Source organism: Phocoena phocoena, chromosome 15 (genome assembly GCF_963924675.1).
Source record: "Phocoena phocoena chromosome 15, mPhoPho1.1, whole genome shotgun sequence".
NCBI lineage: Eukaryota > Metazoa > Chordata > Mammalia > Artiodactyla > Phocoenidae > Phocoena > Phocoena phocoena.
Window position 1 is genome coordinate 59,507,067 of NC_089233.1, and position 20,184 is coordinate 59,527,250.

The following is a 20,184-nucleotide window of genomic DNA, read 5'->3' on the forward strand; positions in this document are numbered from 1 at the left end:
TGACCCTCAGCGCGGGGAGGGAGGGCAGTTCCCAGCCCCTCGTGGGGACCAAGTCCAGGAGGTGATGCCAGGGAGCAGGGGGACAGGGCAGCATCCCTGGGAAGACTTTCAGGCTGGTGCTGGGGGCCTCAGGCTGATGCACCCAGACACAGGGCTGGAGGCCTGAGGAGCCCGGGGCGCCGGGGATGGGAGAGGAGGGGAAATGAGCCTTCAGACAAGGGCCCTGGTGCTGCAGGGCAGCTGCAAGCACCGGGGCTGTGGATGGAGTCACTGCGCAGACTGCCCACTCACTTCTTCCCTTCCTCGCAGATTGTTTCTCAACTGGGATCACGGGGTGTTTGGGGAGCTTAGCTCGGTGGCTGGTGCGTGTGCGTGCGTGTCCAAGGGTGACTCAGAGCGGACCTGCGCCTCTGCGAGACGGAATTCTATCATGGAAATCGTTTGGTGACCCTCGGGTGGCATGAGGTCGCACAGCAAGCTGGCACTAGAATATTTCGAGCTCGTAGTAATGAAAACAAACCGCAGTTTGGCGTGTCTTCAGGCTTGAAAGCTGCAGCAGCGTTCAGTCATTGAGGCTGTTATCGTCCACTGCTAATGGGGGCTGTTGCTCCCACCCTGGTGAGGGAGAGAGGGCTCAGAGAGGTTAAGTGACTTGCCCAGAGTCACAGGGCAGGTAATGGGAGGGCAGAGTCCAAGGTGCAGTTTGGCCTTTCCCCCTCCCCCAAGGCCGGGCTCCTCCCCAATGGATCTGCTCTGAGCTGTTCCTAAGCACTGGTTTCCATAGCAGCAGGGCCATTCCTGCACAATGGCTCCCCCCATCTTCCCTGGGCTTTGCTGCTGGGGGGGCTGCAGGGGCGGGAGATGCTCTGTTTTGGGGGACAGCCGGAGTGCCAGGCAGGGAGGAGCTGGTGGGCCATTTGGATGGTCTTGAGGCCCCCAGCCCTTACAGAAAGGCCACTCTTTTTCAGTTCTTCCATTTTGGCTCTGGAGTCAGGTTCACTTCCAGGTAGAGGGTGGGAGAGATAGGCAAACACCAGAAACAGAGAATGGGAAAGACAGAGACAAAAGAAATCATACAAAAGCCAAGACAGAAAAAAATGAAGAAGCATGCACTATTTTCCAGACAAATCATTTCGTTTCCTCTTTACAACCTTGGGAGGTGGGTTCTGTTTACTACCATTTTACAGATGTGGAAACTGAGGGCAATTGCAGTGCTTCTCAAAGTATAGCCCAAGAGCCACCCTATCTCAGCTGGGAGGTGGCGGGAGAGGGTCCTGGTTAAAATGCAGGTTCCCTGCCTTACCCTGGACCTATGGAGTCAGAATCGCTGGAGTGGGGCCAGGAACCTGCATTTAGTGAATTTCCCAGGAGAATTTTCTCGAGAGCAAAGTTTGAGGTGTCCCCTGTCAGGATGGCTGTTCTGCCCTCTGCTTAAGTTTATGCAACATGTAATGCAGAGCCAGGATTTAGGACCCAGAAGGGAGTGAGAAAGAGAGGAAAGTGACAAAGAGAAGCTTTTCAAAGCAAGACATATATGCCTCAGAAGAGAAGGCAGAGAGCAGGAGAGGAGTAAGGCAGGAAGAGACATGTGGCGAGGAGTCTGCAGACTAAGAGAAGGGCCAGGATCTGGTGGGACCAGGGCGGGCTTTGCTGACCATGGACTGTCCATCACTCTAAACGCAGCCCTAGCTCGACCCTCACAACAGCCTAATGAGGCAGTCCTGTCGCTGCCATTCTGGACGAGGAAAGTGAGGCATGGAGAACAAAGGGCAGAGGCAGGCTTTGCACCCCGGTGCCTGGCGTTGGAAGAGGTCATGGCTCTAACCATCAGGCCAGGCTCTCTCAGCAGAAAGCTACTGAGGGGGAGGAGAAACCGGGTGGAGAGTCAGGCTTCAGCTCTGAGGCGCAGTGGAGCTCCTTCTACCCGCCGACCACTCCAGCTCAGGAGCCACAGGCTGGTGGCCTGTCTGCTTTCAGTCTCCCGCCAGGTGGACAGAGCAGGGTCTCAGACATGGGCCCAAATCTTGGCTCCAGCGCTTACTACTGTGTGGCCCTGGCACAGTTTCCTCACCTGCAAATTGGAGATACTAGAAAGACAGAGCTACGAGGGCTGCTGTGAGGCCTCATCCGAGATGGAATATGAGATGTGTACAGAGCAGACCTACTGCTAGTATGTGCTCAGTAACTGTCAATTATGGTCAGGAAGTTAGCTGTCAGGAAGCATCTAGAAGCCCAGGGACAGTATAGAAGGTCCTCACTAACGGTGGGTTTCTTGGGGCTCTTTGCCCTAAACTGGGGCAAGGGAGGGGCAGAGGCTCCCAGGGAGTCCTGCTCTTCTCTGAGCCCAGGGAAAACCTACCAAACCCAGAATCATCGCTGGGGCAGAAACAACGACTCACTCACACTCCCATCTGTTGCTATGGGTCCTCAGCCCCTGCGAGTCTCACCAGGTCTTATCTGGAACCCAACCTGGGATTCCTGAGTGCTCACACCATCTTCTCTGCCCGGGTGCTGCCCTGGCTCTGATGGACCATTGTGTCCGTCTGCCAGGGATACTCTGGGTACCTTGGTGAGGTACACAGCTGAGGCACGGGAGCCCTGGCGGGTGCCCCATTCACCCTGCCAGGAGGAATGGGTCCTCCCATTTTACAGATGAGGAAACAGAGGCTCAGAGTAGACTCGCCCCAGACCAAACACCCAGAAATGGTACAACCAGGACACACACCCACATCTAGCTGTGCTCTGGTTGCCTCCAAGGAGCATTTATTGAGCCCTTGCTGTATACCAGGCATTGGTGACACACGTGGCCATTACCTGCATCTTTCTCACAGGTTGGAGGCAAGCCGAGGGGGAAGGAGGTCCTTCCCACATGGTGCGATGGGTGCTGTGACGGCAGCTGACATTCACCAAACACGCTGGGTACACCCCCAAGGATTCTTCACGTATGGACTCATTACCCTTCTCCGCAGGTGGTGAGCATAATTTGAGTGGTGAGGAACAGCCAGCCTTGGCCCAGCACCTGTTCTGAAATGTAGTTGGTCCTAGGCTGAGTGGGAAGTAGGGTGGGGGAGGTTAGGAAGTGAGCCTTGGGTGGTGGTGGGTAGTGTGAGTGTCGTGTCTTTACTCTTGTGACAGCGCAGACCAATTAAAGCTCTGATGTTCATCCTGACTGGTGTGAGATGATGTTCGTTAACTCTATGACTTCCCCATGCTGCATGTTACAGGATTGGACCTTTGGGAGTCCACTAACATGAGGGTGAGTCTGTTATTATTACCCCCATTTTATAGATGAAGAGCACTGAGGCATAGGAATTCTAAGAAGGGAGGATTTGAACCTTGTGCTTCAGTGCTAAGACCTGTCCCCTGACCTGCTTTTTGGTTCTTTGGGAAGGGAGGGATGAGGGCAGGTTAGGGCTCTGGGTGGCTTCCCAGAGGAGGTGGGTGTAGCCTAGGCCAGAAGACAAGTAGGAGTGGGGGAGGGAAGTGGGACCAGAGCACGAAGGGTGGGGTGTGGGGAGCCAGCAGTGGGCTTGCCGGTGGGGCTGAGGAGGTCCGGAGGGCCGAGTGAGCAGAGAGCATCTGCCCGGGTGGGCAGAGTTCATGGGCCCCCTCAGGTGCCCGCGCAGAGGGGACGAGGTGGCTGCAATCTCGTCTGGCCACCTGGGCTCCACTCTGTTAGTAAGATGAAAGTGAGGTCGAGCCCTCCTGTGCTCAAGTTGCTCCCTTGGCTCCCGGTGCAGGTGGAGAAAAGCCAAAGTCCCTGCAGCAGCTGGCAGCGCCCTGTCCTGCTGACCCCCGCCGCTCCTTTGACCTTGCCTCCTGTCCGTCTCCCCTGCTCACTTGGCTCCAGCCACACACTCATGGCCCCTCTGCCTGCAAAGCTCTTCCCTGAGATAGGTACGTGACCTCCTCGCCTTGCCAAATTCCTTTTAGAGAGGCCTTCCCTGGCCATCCTATTTAAAATTGCATGGCCTCCTCACCTCACTCCCTATCCCCCTTCTTGGTTTAATTATTACTTTTTCACAACACTTATCACCACCTTATATGCTAAGTGATTTTACTTATTTATTTAGTGTCTGGCAGCCCCTATGATAATGTCAACTCCATCAGGACTGGGGTCTTGTCTATTTTGTTCATTGCTATATCCCCAGAGTCTAGAACAGCGCCTGGCACATAGTAGGTGCTCAACAAGAGCAATTGTTGAATAAATACGAATAGCAACAATGATCTCATGTTATCCTCATCATCCCTCTGCAAGTCATTTCCTCTATTTGCTGATGAGGAAATTGAGGCTCAGAGAAGGCAGATCACAAAGCAAGTAAAGGGATATGGTGGGTGCCCATCTCCCCCATAGGAAGGAAGGATTTACTGCCCGACTTTGGGGACATAGTAAGTGTAACCCCAAAGATCCAATCATGTAATCCCAAAGATCCAAAATGCAGCATAGGGCAATCACAGGGTTAATGAAATCAGAGCTTGTAATTGGTTTGCGGTGCCACAAGAGTAAAGACATGAAATTCACACCGCCCACCACCACCACCAGAGAAAGGCCCGGTGGTCACAGGGTATCATGAACCTGTCTTGTATTAACTCATTTAATTTTCCCAACAACCCTCTAGTGTGGTTACTATTACTATCATCCTACTTCATAGATGAGAAAACTGAGACTCATCTAATTAGTAAAATAAAATCTCATAAATCTCATAAAATCCCATAGCTAATAAGAAGCCAGTGGTAGGATTGGAAGCCAGGTTCTCTAGTCCAGAGCTCAAGCTATTAGCTACTACACTATGCTTCTTGGGTGCCTGCCTTCATCCTCAGCCCTGGCGTGCACCTTGAACGTCATCCTAGGAGTCTTCTTCTAGATCCCTGGAGCCTGTCTCCAGTAAGTAGGACTGGGTACAAGGAGTTAACCTTTCCTGAGATGAGATTTCAAGCTGTGAAAGGGAAGCCTTACCTCAGAAGCGTATCAGTCATTCCACACCCACCTCTACGCCGAGGCAAGGGTGAGAAGTCTGCTGGCACAGCAAAAGCCTTTGGAATATGATTTTCTGAAGTGTCGCCTTACCATTATTACAGCCCAAACACTCTGGGGCTGGGGCTCCCTCACAGAAGCAGTGGGTCCCCTCCCGTCCCCTGCTCTGCCCAGGCTCCGTCTCCCATTTTGAGTCTGGGGCCAGCCAGGGACCAGAGAGAACTGACTCTGAAGGGTTTGGGGTAGGACAAGTCCTCACCTTCCCTCTGAAAGCCTTCCCCAGAACACATGTGTCTTTAGATAGCTCCCTTTTACTCTGGGGCTATTGGCTGAGGACCTACTGAGTGTCCTATAGCCTTACCATCAGAGCCTCACTTAAGCCTCACAACAATTTTGTGCGTCTGGTCATTTTGCAAAGCCCATCAATCAATATCTATCAAGCCTGGCACTAGGCTAGATCCCAGGGACCCAGTATAGAGAAAGAGGGCAGATGAGGACCTGGCTCTTGGGGAGCTTATGGTCCAGGTGGAGAAGACAGATGAGGAAGGAGGCAATAGTGGGTCGAGTAAAGAGAAACCCAGGGGCCACGCAGGCACAGAATAGGAGCCCAATACGTATTTGCGGTTGCAAAGCTCTGAGCCTCTCGCAGGATCGTAGCTCTCAGGTACGATCTCCAAAGTGTTGCTGTACTGTATTGGTCAGGGCAGGGTGGCTGCTGTAACAGACAGCCCCCGGATCTTAAGGACTTAACACCATAATGTTTACTTCTCACTCATGTCCGCCCTACGTGGGTCAAGTCTTCACAGTTATTCAGAGGTCCAGGCCCTGCCCCCCGGTGCCTCTGTCATCCTTTGGGGTCTGGGATTCTTGGATTTCTGGGTCTTCTGCATCCCCCAGCAGAGGAGAGGAAAGGACAGGGTGTGGAGGACCATGTAGGAGGTTTTATTGGCAGGCTTGGAAGGGACTTATGACCAACTCACCTGCTCTGTTTGGGGATCCAGGTAGTGACCTAGGAGTGAACGAGGAGTGGTGTATGGTTAGGAAGGGGGTGTGGATTTGAGGGCGGTCTCAAACTTCTAACCAATAGATGTCCACTCCATGATGCTAGTCAGGATTCTTTCAGATTCAGTTGATAAAAACCCAACTTGAACTCACTTAGAAAAAAAAAGGAATCTATTGGTTCTGGTTGAGGAAGGCATTTTCAGGAATAGCTGGACAGAGGGACTCAACACACTCATCTGTTCTTGGCTTTATCCTACGAGCAGGCTCTCAATATGTGGCAGGGAAGATGGCCACTCACAGGTGCCCCGAGATCAGTAGGCCTGGCAGAAGAGAGGGCACTTTCCTCCACACATCATATACCCATGTGTATGTCTCCATACCAAGCCCAGGAAATCACTTTGGTCCTCCCTGGGACCTGCAACCACCCTTGTTTGGGTGGTCTTGATGGAAGCCCCATGAAGCCCATGTGGTGTGGGGGAGGTGTCATTTTCTCAAAAAAGTGACCCAGACAGATAATACCATCAAGTCTACTAGAGGGAACCTTACTAGAACTTTCCAAGAGTGCTAGGCCTATCACACTGTCTTAGATGTCAAAGGGGACAGGAAACTTGAGAAAAATCAGTGGCTAATTAATATCCTTATTAGTTGCCAATTTCTAGGAGCCAGATTTGGACCATGTGATTTTATAGTGTCAACATGACTTTTCTTTTTCCCCCACTTAAGTTCAGAATCAGTAGAAGGAGACATGGAAGTCAAGAGGTGAACAGATATGAGCTTTGGAGAAAGCGAATGGAGCTTGGGCCTGCCGGCACATGCAGGTGCCAGCGCCCACCCTCAGCATTGGACACCTTGCCTCCCCAGTCACAGGTAGACGGACAAGCACAGACCACTGTCCTCAGACCCCGAGCTCGACTCCTGCTCTCCGCTCACTGATGCAGGATTGTGGCTCTCACGGTGGTCCCCACCCCCTTTCCCGACAGTGGGGGTTAGGCCAGGCCCCAGAACCCTGGGAAGAACCAGCAAGTGTCTGCTAATGGGGGGAGCTCCTGCTTCCCGAAGAAGCAGATAAAATTTGTGAGGGGCAGGGAGTCCGAGAAAGAAGCATGTTTGTTTTCCTTTCTTTTCAGAAAATGACTATTCAGATAATACAACCCACTGTGAAATTTTAAAAGAAAAGAAAAAAAAAAACACAGAGGAAAGAATTGTAAAAATGCAAGCCACTTTCAATTCCACCATCTAGTGTTAACTGTCGTTACATGTTGGTGTATATCCCTTGGGCCTTTGTGAGTGTGTGTGTTTAAACAAAATTAGACTCATCCTTTATGCATAATTTCCTATCCTGCTTTCTTTAACATTCTATATAAAGCATTTCAGCACGTCCATGAGGCCGTAGGCAGCACGAGGGTGGGGGCAGGAACCATGTCTCGTGGATGACCGCTGTGCCCCAGGGCCTAGCATGTGTGCCATGCTCAAAAAATACTGTCAAAAAAACCGATAATAACAGGTAATATTTATTAGGTGACTTCTAGGCATCACGATGCATCATCTAATTATGTCTTTACAGCAAGCCTATGCGGTTGGCACTTCTGGGAACCACACCTTACTACAGATGAGGAAACTGAGGCCGGGAGAGGTAATGTCCCTCCCCTGAGGTCATACATCCCTGCTATGTTTCTGCAAGAACACACCCTTGAACATGCATTTTTCCCACTCGATACATTTTCTTGCCACGTTCCACTTTTAATCAGGGACTGAGGGGGCAGCTCTGCTTCACTGAGACAGGACTCTCCATTTGGAAGGAAGGTCTGGCCCACCCGCTGTGGGTCCTGAGGGCTGCACTGGGCCTGCTGTCCAGCGTTGGTCAGTCTCCACTTGACCAGCCTTAGCCGGCCTGATCCAGCACGTCCCTGGGTCCGTCTTTCCTCGGGGCGTGTTGCCTTATCCCCGTACCAGGCTGCGTGTGCCAGTGTCCCTGCCCACCCTCCCGGATGTCGGGCTCGTCCACTGTGCATACATACTGGGGCAGAAGCTGGGGAGGCCCCACCATTGGCCCCTGGGCCTTTCTTCCTTGTTTCAGGGCACACTGGCCTTCGTCCAGCTGCCAGCACAGGAGTCTGTGGGCACTTTCTCTGGCCCCTGGAGCCTGCTCTAATCTCCAGCATGCATGGCAGGTCAGAAGTACCAGGGAACTGATGTCTCCTGGGAGCAGCCCTCAGCCAATTAATATAGGAATTGGTATTTAAATACTCCAGCTCCTTTGCCCTCAGGGGGCACGACTCTGAGGCATCCTGGGCACTGGCTCCCTGAACTCCCCAGCAGGGCTCAGCCCCAGCTGCTCAGGTGGTAATTGGCTTGATAACAACCACTCATTGGCTTCCTTCCCTCCCCTTGTCTGTCTCACTTCCCCAGCCCCCATCAGCGCTTCCTGGGATCGCCCTCCCACATCAGCTCCAATCCTTGGCTCAGGGTCTGCTTCTCATGGAACCCAAATTAAGACATCCACCCTCTTCTTCTTCCCTGTAGCCACCACCCACTTCTGGCCTCTCCCACTCACATACCCCACAGGCTTTCTCCCCTCCAATCCATTCCCCATACTTGTCCCCAAAGTCACCCTTTAAAAATACGTGTTGTTCACCCCACTACTTTGCTGATTTCCCCTTGCCTCTAAGCACAGCGTCCCAGGCTCTCTGTGTTTCTGCTCCATCGGCCCCTCCAGCATCCCATTCAGGCACTACCCTCACCCGGTGCTTGGGCCCTGTGAACGTGTCTCTCGTGTCTCTGCCTTTGCACTTGCTGTTCCATCTGCCTGGCATGCCCTTTCCTATTTTGATCACTCAGAAAACTTCTACTCATCCGGCAGGACCCATCTCAGAAGTCACCTCCTCTCTGAAGCTTTCCTGGACCACCCTAGCTATCAATACCCCCCCCCTTCTTTTGTGCTCTTTGGTACATTATTCACCCCTTTAATTCAAGACTTGTCTTGCCTTCTTATAATCATCTGTTTAAATGTCTGTCTCCCCTTGGCGAGCTCAGTCCCTCCTCAACATTCTCTCCCTGATGCCCAGCACTGACCCTGGAACAAATTAGGTTTCCAGTGAATACAGATATCCCTCGCTAGCCAAACTCTTGCTCCTATTTACTCAAAACTTAGTAACCAAATAGATGAGGATAACATGGCATCCCTCTCGATTCTGAATCCATTGTCCAGCATCCTGCCCCCTGAACTGAGTGGCGTGGGCGTGGGTGGCAAGAGATACCTGTAAATGAATGCATTAATTACTTAACGATTGAGAGAGTTCAAAGCTGAGAACATTCATCAACTCAGGGCACAGACCTGCATGAAGTTGGTAGAGAGGAGGGAAGGAGGGAACACAGAGATGCTGAGCCAGAGCCAAGAAACTTGTTTTGCTTTGGAATATATTATTTTTGCAGGTTGCTATAGTTACCGCTGTGAAATTAAAAATTAAAACCTTGTGAAAGAGAGAGGGTTGACTGAGATGAGGCAGTTCCTTGACAGGCTGAGTTATTTATCTTTTCCCCATGTAACATCTGGTTATGTGCTTGCAAATTTATTTTTAATTCAGAGCTCCAAAAAAGATTTCGCGGTGGTGCAGGGTGCCCGGATGAACGGCTTGGGAGGGGAAGGTGAAGCGAGTGGTATCACGGGGCAACTGGTGACCCTCGGCTTGTCCCCTGGCCCTCGTTCCTGCTTCGGACACAACATCTAGGAACCAGGGCGTGGCTCGAAGTCGTTCCAGACCCCCTGCCAATCAAAAGGGAGCCGTAACCATGGTTCCCAGATGCAGAGCCAGGATGGGGGCGCATCCCTCTCAGTTCCCCGCGGTTCTCTGAGCGGCAGGACAAGCACCACTGGGGGCGGAGGGAGGCCGAGTTTCTCTCTCTCCTGTCCGTCTCTGAACCTCTGTGACCCCCTGTGTCTCCTGGGATCTTCCCAGACCCCTTAATTTGACAGCCAGAAAGAAAATGAGTGGTTTTGTGGAGACAACACTGGCTGGAGTTAGGACGTGTGAGACCTGGTCCGACCAGCCATAGCTGACTGTGTGACCTTGGGAAGCCCCTTCCCTCTCTGGTCCCTGTTCTCCCAATTCATCAGGGAGGGGCTGGAGTCTGAGGTAACCCTCAGGCCCCCACCCCAGGACTCTAAGTGAGTCTAAGGAGTTGCCAGGCATCACTGGTGCCTGTTTGTGTGCTTCTGCCTGATTGCCCACTGCGGCAGGGTGGGGACCCAGGGCAGCCTGCCCTGGGCTCCCTTTCCTTGCCAGCCTTCTTCCTGCCTTAGACCTTGACACCTACCCTTCCCTCTGCCTGGTGGTCTCTTTCCCCAGAAGTCCACAAGGCCCCCTTCTCCACTCCCCCCACCGCCAGGTCTTTGCTCAGATGTCATCTTCTCATCCAGACCTTCCCTCACCAGTCATCTGAAACAACCCGTCTACTACACTCTCTCCTACGCCTGGGGGTATAGTGTACTTTCTGTCTGTCTTCCCTTAGAGGATGTAAACTCCAGGAGGGTGGGGACTCTGTCTGTCTTGATCATGACAGGGCCTGGCACACTGTAGGTCTGTTTTTTGGGGGTTTTTTTTTGTTTTTGTTTTTTTTTGCGATACGCGGGCCTCTCACGGTTGTGGCCTCTCCCGTTGCGGAGCACAGGCTCTGGACACGCAGGTTCAGCGGCCATGGCTCACAGGCCCAGCCGCTCCGCGGCATGTGGGGTCTTCCCGGACCGGGGCACGAACCCGTGTCCCCTGCATCGGCAGGCGGACTCTCAACCACTGCGCCACCAGGGAAGCCCTACACTGTAGGTCTTAATAAATGTTTGTCAACTGAATGAATGAGTGAGTGAAGAAAACATTTATTGTCCCCTGCTAAATATCAGGCTAGGTTAGGACAAGTTAGGATAAGTTAGGACTTAGGGGAAATGAATGGGGCAAAAACCTCACAGGCTAGGGAAAATGAATGTCAGAGGCAATTTTGAAAGATGAAATAAATTCCTTCAGAATGGCTGGTGCTTGTGTGTGTGTGTGTATGTGTGTGTGTGTGCACGTGTGCCTGTGTATGTGGCATGGGGGAATTCTTTTCTGCTGTGGTAAAAAATGACCATATAGGGTGAGTTAGAGAAAATAATTGTATATATTAAACCTATATTCTCTATAATAATACAAGTAATAATAATGACCATGCATTGAGTCCTTATTATGTATGGGACCCAATGCTTTAGACATATGCATTCCGATCTTTACAAAAGCCCCACTGTGAGGTCAGGTACTTGTCTGTTACTCTTACTGCTGTATCCCCAGTGCCTGGAACATATTATGGGCCCAATGCTCATTTATGATATGAGTGACTCTACATTTTGTATTCAAGGTACCTGATCAGAAAGGGTGAGTGGCTCATCCAAGGACACACAGCTAGCAAACAACAGAGCCAACATTTAAGCTAGGTTTGCTTGGCTCTGTCCATGTTGAAAAAGGAGATCTTCTCCCTGTCTGGTGCTTCTTTGAGTCACTGTATCCCACCCATTCCCCTGAAGAAATGACCTTCCCACCCCTCACCAACCCTCCCGACTTGCCTGACAGTCTGCTTAGCCCAAAGTCTGAAAGATCTTGCCCTGCAAGGAATGGAAATCAGGCCATCAAAACTGCAACCCACCCCGGGCCCTGGTGTCTTTGAAGTGTCCTGGCTTCTTGTCATCCTCCACTCTGTCTGACGGGGTGGCTGTGGGAGGACCAGGGAACATTCTGTGGGTGACAGATCCCAAGCTTCCTGACAGGCTTGGACTCATTACCCAGCTGCCCCATGGGCGAGCTCTGAAAAGCATGGCTGAAGCCCTGGGCCTGCACATTCAATGGGGATGAATAATGAAAGCACCGTCAGGCACCACCAGCTGGCGGGGGGTTGCTGTGTAGCTGGCAACACTGCATCCCAGCCCGACTTTATTTTGGGTCTGCAGGGGCCTGTTTGATTGTTCTGGTGGACAGAAGACACACCTTGCTGGGGACAGTTGCAGCCAGACCGAGCTAGGCTCAAATCTTGTTGCCTCTTGGACAGGCTGGGTGCTTGTGGGGAAGTCTCCTCTTAGTTCCCGCTCGGTGCCTCTGTTTCATCTGTAAAATAGTCCCTATTCTGCAGGGTCATTGAGGGGATGAAGTTAGGTGATGTAAACCGTAAAGTGCCTTGTAGAGCCGAGGGTGGCATCAAGAGGAACGCATCGCTCACTTGCTTACTGTCTGCCTCTGACGTGAGCTCTGACGGTGGGGCTTGGCTGGTATGTTCACTTGGGAGCACCTGGAACTCAGCCTGCCCATAATACATGTTTGTTTAACGGTCAGATGAAGGGTGGTTGCAGGTGGTAATTGTGAGCCCAGTCAAATGCGCTGCCTGGAGGTTCAGTTTGCTGGATACTTGGAATTTTCATGGTTCAGGGCAAGACCCCCCACTCTGTTCCTCTCAGTTCTCAACTGGGTTCACATCAGTCAGCCTGGTGGCTGGTGACAATGTGGCCTGAGAGGCAGTTGCTCAGTTTTCTGAGCCTGATGTGAGCAGAGGCTTACGCTAGTGCATTTGGGGAGAGAGGGAGGCAGAAAGAGTGGCCCCTGAAAGCAGTGTGATTCCATGGTGGGAGCGTGAGTCTGGGGTCAGCCAGGCCGTGGATCCCATCTCATGCCCATCATTAGGAGGGGTAGGAACATACTCAGCCGCATATAACAGAAACCCTACTATTGAGGTATAACCCGGTTGGTGCTTGTTGCCCTCTATGGCAGGAAGTCCAGGGAGGGCCACTGGGACCAGTGTGACTCTCACTGCTGTCACTGGTGGCCAGGTTCTGCTTGCCAGTGTCTTTGCCATCTTTAGCGTGTAGCCCTTTGTCCTCATTCCTGGTGCCTCGTGGTTCCAAGATGACTGCCACAACTCAGGCATTGTGTCTTTGTTCCATGTAGGAAGAAGGGGTAGGGATAAGTGCAAAGGAAAGGGCTTTCTAATTGTGGAGGAATGCTGCCTCTGGGACTTTACCTAAATCTATTGGCCAGATCACTGTCATATGCTACTCTTGGCCAAAAAGGAAGCTGGGAAAATTAGTTTTCTGGGGTTCTTTTTTGGTAGCCACTGTGAGAGGAGCTGTCATCTGTGTGGAAAGCAGCTGCCCATACATAGTTTCAACAGCTGTAGGGTGGTTCCCCAAGCCCTGAAGTTCCCTGTGTGTACCCATGCACACTAATGCTTGAACTTCTAGAGAGGCCCTTTCCCCACAGAGTATTGACCAAGATGTGGGTTGTGTGACTACTGCTCCACTGAGTACCAACTGTGTGACCTCAGGGTCTCTTATTTTGATGAGCCTCGTGGGGATCATGGTCCTTCCCCATGGGTTTGTTTTATGAGAACTTAGAATTGTACCTGCCCTATAGTAGGGATTCAAAAAATGTAGCTCTTAAATTATTGTTGTTATCATTATCATGACCACAGTTCCTAGGATAAGGCTTTTATGCCGGTGAAAACAATAATGTTTTCATTATTGTTGAAAGACCCCAAATGTCTGAGGAGGTGGGCCCAGCTCTACCCCCACCTGCTGTGTAACTTTGGATAAGCCATTGCCCCTCTCTGGGCTGGAGTCTCCTCTGTATAAGGAGGGTCTGGAACCCGAGTGTCATCACAGGCTTCCCCTGATGGGACTCGGACGCAACACCTCAGGCAGCCAGTGATCATCCCTTCCCTGAGAGTGGGTCTCGCTGTGGACGGCAGCAGCGTCCAGGGGAGGGGAAACCTTGCCAATTTGGGGGCTCTTCTGGGCTTGCTGACTCCAGGTCCCTACCTCCCAGGCCGGGTGTCTGGCGCTGGCAGAGCCCCTCTGTGCTCTGGGAGGTGTGAGCCGCCCCATGGCAGGCTCCGTGCCCCTCTCTCTCTCCCGGTCTCCTGCCAACCCTCCTTCCTTCTCCAGAAATTACCTCCTGTTGCTGACTTCCTAGCAGGCAACGACTGTCCCCGGAGCCAGCTTCCCACAGTGGGAGGGTCCGCACTGGGGCAGGTGTGTCCACGAGGCCTTGGCCCCTCTGTGACCCGGTGTTTGTTTTTTTCTGAGAAGGGGGCTGGGGAGCCCCTCTGCCCTCCCCGGGGGAATACGTCCCTCCACTGGCTGTGACCTCAGCAAGCTCCCACTCCTATCTGGGCCTCTGTTTCCCCCTCTGTGACATGTGGTGGTGGAACGCCATGGTTTTTGAGAGGCAGAGAGCTTTTCTGAGCCTCTGGGGCGGAGGGCCTGCTGTGGCATAAGCTGTGGTTGTCACACTGGCCCCACAGACCCTTGATGTGGTGCTGAGACTGTTGTGGGAAGGGCGGTAGATCCGACAGAGCTCCTGGGCCCCCAGCCCCCACCTCCTCAGGCAGGCAGCTTCTCTTTGATCTATTTCCCGTATTGGCATCCGCGGAAATTTTGACTGGAAGAGCACTCCCAAGTTAAAATTAAAAGTTTGGAAGTAATAGCTAATGCTTTAAAGATTTACCACGTGCCAGGTGCTCTGCTAAATGTTTCAGACATATTAATTTGTGTAATCTTACAGCAGTGCAACGAAGTAGGGCCTGTTACTAGTTCCACTTTAAAGGCAAGGATATTGAGCAAAGAGAAGTTCAGGAACTTGCTCAAGGTCACACAGCAAAGTAAGTAGAATCTGAACGCAGGCAGCTGCCTCTTCACTACTGTTTTCTCCCAGAAAGCTACAGATTTAGCTTATCCCCTCTGCCTCCTCATCTGATGTTGGAATCCCTGCTACAACATTCTCCCAAATTCATTGCCTCTTCTCAGCTTGTACGCTGGCAGGGATGGGGAGCTCACTCCCTCTCTGGGGATCTGTGGTCCGCTGTACCAGTTTGAAATCTCATCCCTGAACTCATGGACTCCTTAATAAGTCCTCAGGGCTCAAAATGGTTTCCTGGGAAACAGAGCAGCTTGCTCAGCCCCCAGTCTCAGACCTGGTGTGGTCTGGACTATAGATGGAGAAATTTAGAGGGGGCCAACAAGCCTCATGTTTTGGGGCGATGGGAGAGGATGCAGGGTGGACATCAGGGTGGTGGCTCAGAGTGGGCTCTGGACTCATTTCCCACTCTCAGCCTTGACCTCATCTTCTATGCAATGGCACTTACAATACCACTTCATTCGTACGGTTGGCGTGAGGATTAAACAAGATAATCCACATTAAGTGCCTGACACATAGGTAGCATCAAAACAATGTTAGTACCTGGTATCGTCATCAATGTCATCATCACCACCAATGAAGTCTATCTTCTCGCTTCAGAGTTTAGGAATGATTTGGTCAGTGGCTTAATTGTGGAACTAATGAGGTCAGGAACTTGCGTCTTGGGTCCAAAGCCAAGAATTCTTCTCTTTGGCATAGAGAAGAAATCGAGTCCCAGAGAAGGGTAGAGTCTAGCTTAAAGCTTGAACCTAGTCAGTGGCAGGAAAGAATAGAGTTCTGTAGTGCAAAGTGAGAGGTAATTGGTCAGTCTCACTTGACACTCTGGGAAACATGGGGTCAAAGGCAAGAAGCAGGCCCCGTGGGAGAGTGGAGCTGGTTCATGGGCACTTGGTTCTGGGAGGAGCAGGGAATTACCTCCAGGAATACAGTATAGGTGGGATGGCCAGGTGTTCAAATCCGAACACCTAGATGTGTTGTCGAACTAAGCGTTTCTATGCTGTATCTGATGTGAGACAGAGTTTGGAGGGGTGTAGCCTGGACTGGGCAAGGACAGACTTTCTGAAATATTTTCAGAAAAGCACATGGACAGGGTGCCTGAGTGGTCTGTTGGAGCAAGCAAGGGCTCAGGAAGCACAGGTGGGGGCTTGGATCCCAGCTACAGATGGGCTTGGATCCCGACTCGCTGGTGAGTGGTGAGCCTTTACTTTCTTCATAGAGAAGATGGAGATGGGGTTGTCGAAAGGATTAAACCTGACACTGGCAGCTGAGTAGCTAGAACAGTTGCCAACCCAGAATTTGTCTTAACCAGATTTAAAAATTAGGAGATTTGACACATCTAAATCCAGTTTGCCTCTATCTCTCAAGAACTCAGAAAGATCTCGGCACCTTAAACTGCTGTCTCAAGAGGCCAGGCTGGGCATCTCTGCTCCCTAGAACTGGGTGGAGGAGCGTGTGCTCTCTAGTTTATCCATCCACCCCAGGCCTGCAGGCTGGTTGGAGGCCAAATAGTCCACCCTCCTGCCCCAACAAACCTGCCCCGGGCTCTGGAAGCAGCTGCCTTCTCCCAGAGAGATCGTGGGAAAGGAAAATTACCCACCCCTGGAGGGGTTTGCTCAGGGCTGCTACAGGATGAATATTTCCTTTCATAATGTTGCTAATCATTTACGCTTCCAGGCAGGAGTGGAGTTTCTCCCAAGCTCCCCAGCTGCAGTGCCCTGTAGGCTCTTAATCAACTTACATGGTAATTAATACTAGATCCTCCCGGCTCTCTGCTCCTTCTGACAAGCTGGCATCTTCTCGGCCAGATGAGGCCGAAATCAAAGGCCTGAAATTATAGCTGAAAACTTTTCCTCCAATTGTGTGTGGGAGGGAATCAGGAGAGCTTGAACCCCTGCCAGATCCAGTGCTGGGTGAGATTCTCATTTTACCGTCACTATGACCCTACCGGGTAATCAGCCCTGCGTTAGGGATGGGGCAATAGATTGCAGGCCCCCGTTCATTTATCCCCGTGGTTCTCACACTCCAGCACATATTGGTGTGAGTCAGGAGGTCTGCTGTGGGACCTGAGAACCAACATTTCTAACAGGTTCCCAGTGATGCTGTTGCTGCTGGTCCAGGGACTGTGCTGTGAGAAACATTGATTTATTTAACTAATACTCATCCAGGGCAAGTTACTCGCTGCAAGGCACGGGGAATACAGTGATGAATAATGCGGATGTAGCACCTGCCCTCTCATTGGGTGGCATTCACATGGGGCACCGCGTGGTGGGTAGAGAAGTATGTTCTAGAATCAGACATGCTTGACTCAAGACCTGGCTCTGCTGGTTACTTTCTCTGATTCTGGGCCGTTTACCTGACTTTTTGGAGCCTCAGTCTCCGCAGCTGTCTAACGGGGATAATTATGTTTCCTGCCTTGGATCGTTGATGTGGGGATTGAATGAGGAAAGGAATGTAAAAATATGTGCTTAGAAATGTTAGTTATAATAACACTGTACCATTAATAATGATGTTATTATTATTGTTGGGTCATTGTCTAAGGTGTGTAACTTGGTTCTGGAGCAGTTGAGATTCATTCATTCATTATTTATTTATTCCTTACTTCTTTTGACACATATGCCTTGAATATCAAGTATGTACCAGGTGTTAGAAACACAGAAGTGAACCCAAAAGCTAAACTCCTTCCTCTTATGGAGCACACTTTCTTGCCATAAGCAAACATTTATGTAAGTCAGAGAGGTGAGAAGTGCTATGAGAAGAAACCAGGCAGGCCAGGGTATAGATGTTGCGGGTGGGAGAGACGGGCAGGTGATGCTTTTTTAGGTAGAGTAGTCAGAGGAGGCCCCTCTGATAAGGTGACCTTGGAGCGAAAAGCTGACTGAGGAGGTATAGCGAGGGAGGGTGTTCCAGGCAGAAGGCATAGAGAGCACAAAGGCCAGGTGGGGACCAACGTCGCTGCATGCATCCCACCTGCAAGCCTAATGGCATCGCATCCAGGGGTTCTGGACCTTTGTGCTCCGTGGGCCCTCAGCAGCCTGCATCTCTCTTCTGCCCTCCTCTCCTCCCCATTGAGGACTGACACCCTCAGAGCTGCCACACTCTTTGTTCCCCAGGGCTGCCTAGCCTGGTCACAAACACCAGCAGCTTTGGAGTTGGCTGTTGCCTCTGTGAACTCCACTTGATGCATCTGTAAAGTAGAGATGATTTTTTTACCTACAGCACAGATGTGGTGAGGGCCAGAAGTGCTGCAGTCTGTGAAAGTGCTTTGCGAGCTGGGCACTTAGTAGGTGTTCAACAATGATGGTCATCACTATTCCCTCCTCTCCCTCTTGCCTTCCCGCTCAGCTCAGTGAGACCCGGGATTCCAGGTGCGAACTCAGACCCAGAATTCTTGCTTAGCCAGGGAGTGTGTCTCATTTGCATAGCTTTGCATAAGGCCTGGAATGGTGTGTACCTCTTCTTGTCTTTAGTTCCTGTGAGCTCACGTCACCATTTAAAAATAGGGTGTTGATCTTCCCCTTTTCCCACCACTCCCTTTGCCTGTTGAAAAAATGTCAAGCTATTAATCAAATACGCCAGGTTTGGAAGCTGTTTTTATTTTGGCTCAGTGCAGAAGGGGGTCACCCATTCTAGGAAGCCCTTGATTATCTGCTTTACTGGAGGGGAGATGACAGCAATGATCTCACACAGTAGAGGGTCCTGGAAGCTTTAAAAAGAAAAGTCAATTTTATTCTTTCTGCTTACAAAAGTAGAACATATAGGCAAAATGGGAAAATACAGAACAGCAGGAGAAATTCCCCCAAAACATACCCATGATACCCCAACCAGGCACAATCACTATTAACACATCAGTACACTTTTTCCTGGTTTATTTTTTCCAATGCAATTTTTATATAATTGAGATCATACCATATATACATACATATATATATATATATATGATATTAGAACTGGCTTTTTTATTAACAAATGTCATGACTATTTTCCCTTTGCTATTGCAAACTTTGTAAACATCATTTTCATGTCCATATAATAGTCCATTAGTTTCTTAATCATTCCCCTCTTTTAGGACATTTATGTTTATCTAGTTTTCTTTTTTTTTTCTGCTATTGTATATGTGGCTATGATGGCAGGTTCTTGGCTTTTTCTGCTCTGATTTTGGGTTATTTTCTCAAGGGAGATTCTAGAAGTAAGATGACTGGGACGGAAAGGGGAGATAAGTTTGAGGCTATGGATAGATTTCGCTGAACCCCAACTTGGTATCTGGATTCAAGAATGTGCTTTTGTGTTGTCATAACTAAAACTTTCTGAAATAAGCCCCAAAGCAACCCTGGGGTGTCCTGCAATGGCAGTAGATAAGGCAGTGGCCCCCTTCTGTAGCCTGCTGCTTCGTGGCTCCCGACACCCTACTCAACTCTGTGCTGGAGTGGAAGGCTTCGATGATCTGCTCTCTCACAAACATCCCCGGAGCAGAATGTGTTTAAGAAAGTATCTGGAATTTGACTAAACTTGAGCTGTGTCTCCAAGCCTGTGTCTTTATGCTCTCACAAGTCCTAGTTTGCAAAAAATGACTTGGCTTTGTGTCAGTTAAGAATGTCTTTGGCTTAAACAAATATGAATTTCTAATTTTTTACTTAAAATAGAAGTCCAGGGTATGCACAGCTGCCCAATGATGCTCTCTGTGCCTCGGGCTCAATCTTTATGTTCTGCCATCTCTGGCACAGTGGCATTTGTTTTCATGGTTGTTGCCTCGTAGTCCCAAGATGGCTGCCACACCTCCAGGTATCAAATCCTCATACTAGGTTTGAAGAAAAAGGAATGGTAATGGGGCAAAGGGATATGCCAGCCAGGTCTGTTCTTTACATCAAAAAGGCAAAAGCTTTCCTAGCAGCCCCACCTAGCAGATTTTTAATTGCATCTCATGAGCCAGAACCAAGTCATACAGCCATTCCAGAACTAATTTGCTGGTGAAGAGGAATAAGGTTATATGCCCTTTGGAACAATCAAGTTTCACCCTCAGGGCTCAGGTAGGGACCTATTCTCCTTGAGAACAGTGGAACGTCAGTGCCATGGGAAAAATCAGTTTTCTTAGCTGGGAAAAAAGGGGTGTGGGTGGGTGGGATGAGTGTTAACAGGGAGGGGACATTGCCATGGGCTTTGTGGAAGACATTAAGTTCATCCTTGGGGTGGCCTCTCCTTGGCTGAGGCTCATCCCTCTTGCCTGGTGATTGGCTCAGGGATGAACACTTGGTCTAAATAGGGTGAGGACATCCAGTCCATAATGGGGAGAAGAGAAGGCTCCTCTTCTGTGCCATGGGGTACTCAGATGTGATGCCCAGATCTGCTGCAGCCCTTTTGTTTCCATGAGGGAAGCCAAACTGAGGATGAAGCTGACAAATGCACAGGGGAGGGGATAGAGATCCAAAGGGAATTGCCAAGAAATGGAGCCAAGGCCTTGATCCAACTATACCGGAGGCCCTCATTACTTCTAGACTTTTCAGTCACAAA